Source organism: Ovis aries, chromosome 5 (genome assembly GCF_016772045.2).
Source record: "Ovis aries strain OAR_USU_Benz2616 breed Rambouillet chromosome 5, ARS-UI_Ramb_v3.0, whole genome shotgun sequence".
In the NCBI taxonomy this organism is placed as follows: Eukaryota; Metazoa; Chordata; class Mammalia; order Artiodactyla; family Bovidae; genus Ovis; species Ovis aries.
In genome coordinates, this window is record NC_056058.1 from 39,773,431 (window position 1) to 39,781,160 (window position 7,730).

Below are 7,730 nucleotides of genomic sequence, written 5' to 3' on the forward strand. Positions count from 1 at the left end.
GCCCAGTTCTGTTCCTCTGGCCAGAGTGGTGTCCTGTCTGCCTCTTGTGTGTCTTGTATGTTCTGTGTCATTTCACTCGTAGTAACCAACACAAGTTTATTTGTTTTGTTTTGTTTTTGCCTTTTATTCTTTTCATTAAATGCTACTAGATTTCAGTTTTACTGATGCCATGATTGTTTCATATATATTCTTATTTTTTCTAATATATATGTCAGTTTTCAAAACTTATTTTATGTTTTATTCTTTGTTACTGTTTGGTTTGATTTTTTTTTTCTCCTACATTATGGTACTTACGGGATCTTGGTTCATGGGCTGAAGATCAGGCCTGAATTCTTATGATAGGATCATCATGTCCAAACCACTTGACTATCAGAGAACCTTAGGCCCCAGGGAATACTAACTGGAGTGAGGTATCACAGAGGTCCACATTTCAGCAAACAAGACCCAGCTCTACACAACTGCCTGCAAGAAATCACAGGCGCAACAACTAGTAAAACAGGAACACAGTTCTACCCATCAAAGAAAATGAGATGACAAAAAGATATGTTACAGATGAAAGGCCAGGATAAAAACCTAAAATCACCAATAAATGAAGGGGAAATAGACAACCTATTTGAAAAAGAATTTAGAGTAATTATAGTAAAGATGTTCCAAAATCTTGAAATTAGAATGGAGAAAATGCAAAAACATTTAACAAGATTCTAGAAGAACTAAAGGAGAAGGCAATGGCACCCCACTCCAGTACTCTTGCCTGGAAAACCCCATGGATGGAGGAGCCTGGTAGGCTGCAGTCCGTGGGATCGTGAAGAGTCAGACACGACTAAGCAACTTCACTTTCACTTTTCACTTTCATGCATTGGAGAAGGAGATGGCAACCCATTCCAGTATTCTTGCCTGGAGAATCCCAGGGATGAGGGAGCCTGGTGGGCTGCCATCTATGGGGTCGCACAGAGTTGGACATGACTGAAGCGACTTAACAGCAGCAGCAGAAGAGGAGGAACTAAAGAATAAGAAAACTGTGATGAACAGCGCAATAACTGAAATTAAAAATACTTCAGAAGGAATCAATTGCAGAATAACTGAGACAGAAAAATGGATAAGTGAATTGGAAGATAAAATGGTGGGAATAACTGTTGAGGAACAAAATTAAGAAAAAATAATGAAAATAATTGAGGACAGACTCAGAGAACCCTGAGACAGTATTAAACACAGCACTATTAGGATTATAGGTGCCTCAGGAGGAAAAGTGAACGGGTGTGAGAATATATTTGAAGATAGTAGAAAACTTTCCTAACATGGGAAAGGAATAGACACACAAGTACAGAAAGAACAGAGAATCCCAAGATTCTAGGAGAAACACACAAAAACAAATATTAATCAAATTGACAAAAATTAAATACAGAGAATAAATATGAAAGCAGTAATGGAAAAGCAAAAAAATAGCATACAGGGGAATCCCTATAAACCTATCAGTTGATTTTACAGCAGAAACTCTGCAAGCCAGAAGTTCTACAGGCATGATATATTTAAAACAATGAAAGGAGGAAAAAACCTACAACCAAGATTGCACTACCCAACAAGTATCTCATTCAGATTTGACAAAGAAATCAAAAGTTTATAGACAAGCAAAAGCTAAGAGAATTCAGCACTACCAAACCAGCCTTACAATAAATGCTTGTCTAGGCAGAAAAAAAAAAGAGAGAGAGAGAGAGAGAGAGAGAAGAAAAAAACTAACAAAAACAAAACAATTGAAAGTGAAAGTAAAAATGTCAGTTGCTCAGCTATGTCTGACTCTTTGCAACCCCATGGACTGTAGCCCACCAGACTCCTCTGCCCATGGGATTTTCCAGGCAAAAATAGTGGAATGTGTTGCCATTCCCTTCTCCAGGCTATCTTCTCAAGCCAGGGACTGAACTTAGATCTCCTGCATTGAAAGCAGATTCTTTACCATCTGAGCTAAGAAAATGGAAATAGAAACATGCATATCAATAATTACCTTAAATGTAAATAGATTAAATGCCCCAACCAAAAGACATAGATTGTTTGAATGGACACAAAAACAAGACCTGTATATATGCTGCTTACAAGAGACCCACTTCAGACCTAGGGACATATACAGATTGAGAATGAGGAGATGGAAAATGATGTTCAATGCAAAGGGACATTTTTTAAAAGCCAGAGTAGTAATACTCATATAGACAAAATAGACTTTAAAATATAAACTGTTAGAAGAGATAAGGAAGGGCATTTCATAATGATCAATGGATCAATTCAAGAAGACAATATAACAACTATAAATATGGAGGCACCTAGACACATAAGACTAATAATGGTAACCATCATAAAAGGAGAAATCGACAGTAAGACAGTAATAGTGTGGGATGTTAACACCCCACCTGCACCAATAGACAGATTACTCAGACAAAAAAATAAGTAGTTCAGTCAGTTCAGTCGCTCAGTCGTGTCCAACTCTTTGCGACCCCATGAATCGCAGCATGCCAGGCCTCCCTGTCCATCACCATCTCCCAGAGCTCACTCAGACTCACATCCATCGAGTAAGGAAACAGAAACTTTAAATGACCCAATAGATCAGATAGATTTAATTGATAATTATAGAATGCTCCACTGAAAGCAGCAGAATGCACTTTCTTCTCAAGCACATAGAACATACTCCAGAATAAATTACATCTTGGGTCACGAATGAAGCATCAGATAATTTAAGAAAACTGAAATTGTATCAAATTTGTTTTCCAACCACAACACTATGACGTTAGAAATCAATTACAGGAGGAAAAAAAAACTGTAAAAAGCACAAACACATGGAGGCTAAACAGTGGGCTGCTAAATAACTGGGTGATCATTGCAGAAATTAAAGAGGAAATAAAAAATAAATAGAAACAAATGACAACAGAAACACTATGACCCAAATCCTATGGGGCACAACAAAAATGTTCTAAGACAGAAGTTTATAGCAATTCGATCTCACCTCAAGAAATGAGAAAAATCTCAAATGAAAACCTAATCTTACATCTAAGGCAACTAAAGAAAAAAGAACATAGAAAATTCAAAGTCAGTAGAATGAAAGAAATCATAAATATCAGAGCAGAAATAATTTAAATAAAAATGAAGAAAACCATAGCAGAGATCAATACAAGTAAAAGTTGGTTCTATGAGAAGATAAATTGATAGACCTTTAGTCAGATTCCTCAAGAGAAAAATGGAGAGAACTCATATTAATAAAACCAGAAATGAAAAAGAAGAAATCACAACTGACACCATAGAGACTACTACAAGCAAGTATAATTCGCTCAGTCATGTCCAACTCTTTGCAACCACATGGACTTAGTTCATGGAATTCTCCAGGCCAGAATACTGAAGTGGGTAATCTTCCCCTTCTCAAGGGGATATTCCCAACCCAGGGATCAAACCCAGGTCTCCCACATTGCAGGTGGATTCTTTACCAGCTGAGCCATAAGGGAAGCCCAAGAATATTGGAATGAGTAGCCTATCCCTTCTAGGCATCTTTCCTACCCAGGAATCGAACTGGGGTCTCCTGCATTGCAGGCAGATTCTTTACCAACTGAGCTATGAGGGAAGCCCAAGTATAAGCCAATAAAATGGAAAACCTATAAGAAATGTACAAATTATTGAGAAGGTAAAATCTTCCAAAACCAAATCAGGAAAAATTAGAAAATATAAATAGATCAATCACAAGCACTGAAATTGAAACTGTAATTAAATATCTTCCAACAAACAAAAGTCCAAGACCAGGTGGCTTCATAGGTGAGTTCTACCAAACATGAAGAGAAGTGCCAGGGTCCAGCCCCAGTGGATCCAGGGTAATTCGAAGGGTGAACGGCGTAGGCAAGGAAAAACTTATTTATTTATTTATTTATTTAGAAATATAAGATTAGATTAGGAAGAAATAGTGTAGTGGGAAAATTAAGAGGCTGAATAACTTGGTTTACGTGGAAAGCCAACAAAACTTCGAGACAAGAAGTTTGCACCATCTACGTTAGGCCACCGGCATCCATTTGAATATCAGAGGGTGCCCTGCCTTGGGCTCCCTCTCTTACAGATCTTAGAAGCCAGGGCAAGTAAGTAGATATGGCGAACCTCCACGCCTCAGATGGGAACTCAGCCAGAAATCAGAGTAAAGAGAAGACACAGGGGAAACCAGTCCAGCGATTGGCATGGCCTCTATTGTCTAGAAAGGCCTTTTATACCTTTTTGATTGTACATAGAGATCAATGGCTAATACAAAATTATGCAGCATCAGCAGCCCTGACTCTTATCAAAACCAGGCTTTCTCCCTGCATACCTAACTGTATACACAAGTCTTAGGTGATGTACATCATCTTCTGGCCAAAGGGCCAATTAATATTTTACAACCCTTTTCTGATAAGGGCTTATCAATCAGAAGACTTATTTGTGTTGTTCTTCCCAAAGTCTGGTGCCACTCTCAGAAAGTACTAAATAAAGTTACATTCTTACATAGCAAAGATACAACAATTTATAACAAGTAAAAGGAGTACAGTGATTTATAACAAAGAAAAGTAATTAACTCAAAAGTCTAGTGCTGCTAACATCAAAACTACTATATTCCTATTTCTATATCTCAATTACATTGATTAATATCCTCCAGGTGCCTAAAAGATAAAGAATATGGAGGCCTGGCAACAGTCATTGAGTCAACAGTGAAAACCCATCACCAATATAATTTTTAGCTCTTAAGAAAAGGCTCTATATCTTTAAGATGCTTTAAGCTTCATGCCTCCTGTGGTTGGGGGGCTGTAAGCAATTCACAAATTGTAAAAACTCAGGGGGAACCTGTTAGGCAAGTTAGAGAGCCATCCAAAGGGGGTTCAGACCGAGACATTCTTTTTATATGCAATAAGGCAGGCAGACTCTGGTTTTTAGAGGTAGATGTTCAGGAAAACTCAGGGGGAACCCCTGAAGCTAGATCATGCCTTTTCGTTTTGTCTGGCTTCCTTCCTCATGACCATTGCCATGGGCAGGATTCCTCACGCTGGCTCCCGGCAGAGAAGAACCAAAATCCATCCTTCTCAAATTCTTCCAAAAGATTGCAGTGGTAAGAACACTCCTAAATTTGTTCTACAGGTTCACCCTCACCCTGATACCAAAATCAGACACAGATATCACATAAAAAGAAAATTATAGACCAGTATAACTGATGAACATAGACACAAAAATCAACAACGCAATACTAGCTGACAGAATCCAACAATGTATCAATAAGATCACACATCAGGAACAAGTGGGATTTATCCCAGGAAATGAAAGGTACTTCCATATACACAAATTCAATTAATGTGATGTATGCAGAGTACATCATGCAAAATGCTGGGCTGGATGAAGCACAAGCTGGAATTAAGATTGCTGAGAGAAATATCAATAACCTCATTTACACAGATGACACCACCTTTATGGCAGAAAGTGAAGAGGAACTAAACAGTCTTTTGATGAAAGTGAAAAAGGAGAGTGAAAAAACTGGCTTAAAACTCAACACTCAAAAAAGGAAGAGAATGGAATCTGGTCGCATCCCTTCATGGCAAATAGATGGAGAAACAATGGAAACAGTGACACACTTTATTTTCTTAGGCTCCAAAATCACTGCAGATGGTGACTGCAGCCATGACTGAGCAACTGAACTGACTGACTGACCATATTAACAAAGAACAAAAACCATATGGTCATCTCAATAGACACAGAAAAAGCTTTGGACAAAATTCAACACCCTTTTATAATAAAAACTCTACATAAAAATTGGTATAGAAGAAACCTCCCTAAATATGGTAAACCCAGGGAAGGGGTTTTCCTGGTAGCTCAGCTGGTATAGAATCTGCCTACAATGCAGGAGACACCAGTTCAGTTCTTGGGTTGGGAAGTTCCACTACAGAAGGGATAGGCTACCCGCTCCAGTATTCTGGCCTGGTGATTTCCATGGACTGTATAGTCCATGGGGGTCACAAAGAGTTGGACATGACTGAACGACCTTCACTTTCATGGTAAACCCAAAGAAAACATCATTTTCCCCTAAGATCAGGAAAGAGAAAAGGATGCCCACACTTGCCAGGCTTTTTCAATATAATTTTGGAGGTCCCAGACACAGCAAATACAGAAGAAAAAGAAATAAAAGGAATACAAATTGGAAAAAGAGAAGTAAAACTCACTGTTTGTATATGACATGTTACTATACATCAGTTCATTTCAATTCAGTTGCTCAGTCATGTCCGACTCTGCATACTCATGGACTGCAGCACACCAGGCTTCCCTGTCCATCAACAACTCATGGGACCTATTCAAATTCAAGTCCATTGTGTTGGTGACGCCATCCACCCATCTCAAACTCTATTGTCCCCTTCTCCTCCTGCCTTCAATCTTTCCCAGCATCAAGGTCTTTTCCAAAGAGTCAGATCTTCACATCAGGTGGCCAAAATATTGGAGTTTCAGCTTCAGCATCAGTCCTTCCAATGAATATTCAGGACTGATATCCTTCAGGATGGACTGGTTGGATCTCCTTGCAGTCCAAGGGACTCTCAAGAGTCATCTCCAACTCCATAGTTCAAAAGCATCAATTCTTCACTGCTCAGCGTTCTTTATAGTCCAACTCTTACATCCATACATGACTACTGGAAAAACCATAGCTTTGACTAGACAGACATTTACTGGTAAAGTAATGTCTCTGCTTTTTAATATTCTATCTAGGTTGTTCATGGTTTTCCTCGAAGGAGCAAGTGTCTTTTTAATTTCACAGAGGCAGTCACCATCTGCAGTAATTTTGGAGCCTAAGAAAATAAAGTCAGCCACTGGTTCCATTGTTTCCCCATCTATTTGCCATGAAGTGATGGGACCAGATGCCATGATCTTAGTTTTCTGAATACTGAGTTGTAAGCCAACTTTTTCACTCTCCTCTTTCATTTTCATCAAGAGGCTCTTTAGTTCTTCTTTGCTTTTTTTCTGCCATAACAGTGGTGTCATCGGTGAATCTGAGGTTATTGATATTTCTCCCAGCAATTTTGATTCCAGCTTGCATTTCATCCAGCCCAGTATTCTGCATGATGTACTCTGCATAAAAGTTAAACAAGCAGGGTGACAATATATAGCCTTGACATACTCCTTATCCGATTTGCAACCAGTCTGTTCCATGTCCAATTCTAACTGTTGCTTCCTGACCTGGATACAGGTTTCTCAAGAGGCAGGTCAGGTAATCTGATATTCCCATCTCTTTAAGAATTTTCCACAGTTTTTCATAATACACAGTCAAAGGCTTTGGCATAGTCAACAAAGAAAATAGATGTTTCTCTGGAACTCTCTTGCCTTTTTTTTTTTTTTTACTTTTCTTTTTTTAATATAAATTTATTTATTTTAATTGGAGGTTAATTACTTTACAATATTGTATTGGTTTTGCCATATATCAACATGAATCTGCCACAGATATACATGTGTCCACCATCCTGAACCCCCCTGTACCATCCCTCTGGGTCATCTCAGTGCACCAGTGCACCATCCCCAAGCATCCAGTATCATGCATCAAACATGGACTGGTGATTCGTTTCATATATGATATTATACATGTTTCAATGCCATTCTCCCAAATCACCCCACCCTCTCCATCTCCCTCTCATTAAAAAGAATACATTTGAATCAGTTCTAATGAGGTGGATGAAACTGCAGCCTATTATACAGAGTGAAGTAAGCCAGAAAGA